Here is a 2,736-nt window from a genome sequence, read left to right as displayed (position 1 = left end):
CTTATCAATAAGTGTTAATACCCATACCAGCCGTTCTGAGGTACATAGTGTGAGTTCTTAATGACGAGAAACTATCCTTATCAATAAGTGTTAATACCCATACCAGCCGTTCTGAGGTACATAGTGTGAGTTCTTAATGACGAGAAACTATCCTTATCAATAAGTGTTAATACCCATACCAGCCGTTCTGAGGTACATAGTGTGAGTTCTTAATGACGAGAAACTATACTTATCAATAAGTGTTAATACCCATACCAGCCGTTCTGAGGTACATAGTGTGAGTTCTTAATGACGAGAAACTATCCTTATCAATAAGTGTTAATACCCATACCAGCCGTTCTGAGGTACATAGTGTGAGTTCTTAATGACGAGAAACTATCCTTATCAATAAGTGTTAATACCCATACCAGCCGTTCTGAGGTACATAGTGTGAGTTCTTAATGACGAGAAACTATCCTTATCAATAAGTGTTAATACCCATACCAGCCGTTCTGAGGTACATAGTGTGAGTTCTTAATGACGAGAAACTATCCTTATCAATAAGTGTTAATACCCATACCAGCCGTTCTGAGGTACATAGTGTGAGTTCTTAATGACGAGAAACTATCCTTATCAATAAGTGTTAATACCCATACCAGCCGTTCTGAGGTACATAGTGTGAGTTCTTAATGACGAGAAACTATCCTTATCAATAAGTGTTAATACCCATACCAGCCGTTCTGAGGTACATAGTGTGAGTTCTTAATGACGAGAAACTATCCTTATCAATAAGTGTTAATACCCATACCAGCCGTTCTGAGGTACATAGTGTGAGTTCTTAATGACGAGAAACTATCCTTATCAATAAGTGTTAATACCCATACCAGCCGTTCTGAGGTACATAGTGTGAGTTCTTAATGACGAGAAACTATCCTTATCAATAAGTGTTAATACCCATACCAGCCGTTCTGAGGTACATAGTGTGAGTTCTTAATGACGAGAAACTATCCTTATCAATAAGTGTTAATACCCATACCAGCCGTTCTGAGGTACATAGTGTGAGTTCTTAATGACGAGAAACTATACTTATCAATAAGTGTTAATACCCATACCAGCCGTTCTGAGGTACATAGTGTGAGTTCTTAATGACGAGAAACTATCCTTATCAATAAGTGTTAATACCCATACCAGCCGTTCTGAGGTACATAGTGTGAGTTCTTAATGACGAGAAACTATCTTATCAATTATCAATAACATAGTGTTAATACGAGAAACTATCATACCAGCCGTTCTGAGGTACATAGTGTGAGTTCTTAATGACGAGAAACTATCCTTATCAATAAGTGTTAATACCCATACCAGCCGTTCTGAGGTACATAGTGTGAGTTCTTAATGACGAGAAACTATCCTTATCAATAAGTGTTAATACCCATACCAGCCGTTCTGAGGTACATAGTGTGAGTTCTTAATGACGAGAAACTATCCTTATCAATAAGTGTTAATACCCATACCAGCCGTTCTGAGGTACATAGTGTGAGTTCTTAATGACGAGAAACTATCCTTATCAATAAGCCCGTTCTGAGGTACATAGTGTGAGTTCTTAATGACGAGAAACTATCCTTATCAATAAGTGTTAATACCCATACCAGCCGTTCTGAGGTACATACCAGCCGTTCTGAGGTACATAGTGTGAGTTCTTAATGACGAGAAACTATCCTTATCAATAAGTGTTAATACCCATACCAGCCGTTCTGAGGTACATAGTGTGAGTTCTTAATGACGAGAAACTATCCTTATCAATAAATGACGTGTTAATACCCATACCAGCCGTTCTGAGGTACATAGTGTGAGTTCTTAATGACGAGAAACTATCCTTATCAATAAGTGTTAATACCCATACCAGCCGTTCTGAGGTACATAGTGTGAGTTCTTAATGACGAGAAACTATCCTTATCAATAAGTGTTAATACCCATACCAGCCGTTCTGAGGTACATAGTGTGAGTTCTTAATGACGAGAAACTATCCTTATCAATAAGTGTTAATACCCATACCAGCCGTTCTGAGGTACATAGTGTGAGTTCTTAATGACGAGAAACTATCCTTATCAATAAGTGTTAATACCCATACCAGCCGTTCTGAGGTACATAGTGTGAGTTCTTAATGACGAGAAACTATACTTATCAATAAGTGTTAATACCCATACCAGCCGTTCTGAGGTACATAGTGTGAGTTCTTAATGACGAGAAACTATCCTTATCAATAAGTGTTAATACCCATACCAGCCGTTCTGAGGTACATAGTGTGAGTTCTTAATGACGAGAAACTATCCTTATCAATAAGTGTTAATACCCATACCAGCCGTTCTGAGGTACATAGTGTGAGTTCTTAATGACGAGAAACTATCCTTATCAATAAGTGTTAATACCCATACCAGCCGTTCTGAGGTACATAGTGTGAGTTCTTAATGACGAGAAACTATCCTTATCAATAAGTGTTAATACCCATACCAGCCGTTCTGAGGTACATAGTGTGAGTTCTTAATGACGAGAAACTATCCTTATCAATAAGTGTTAATACCCATACCAGCCGTTCTGAGGTACATAGTGTGAGTTCTTAATGACGAGAAACTATCCTTATCAATAAGTGTTAATACCCATACCAGCCGTTCTGAGGTACATAGTGTGAGTTCTTAATGACGAGAAACTATCCTTATCAATAAGTGTTAATACCCATACCAGCCGTTCTGAGGTACATAG

The sequence above is a fragment of the Tachypleus tridentatus genome, unplaced genomic scaffold (genome assembly GCF_004210375.1).
Source record: "Tachypleus tridentatus isolate NWPU-2018 unplaced genomic scaffold, ASM421037v1 Hic_cluster_2, whole genome shotgun sequence".
Taxonomy (NCBI): domain Eukaryota; kingdom Metazoa; phylum Arthropoda; class Merostomata; order Xiphosura; family Limulidae; genus Tachypleus; species Tachypleus tridentatus.
Note: the sequence above shows the minus strand (reverse complement) of the source record.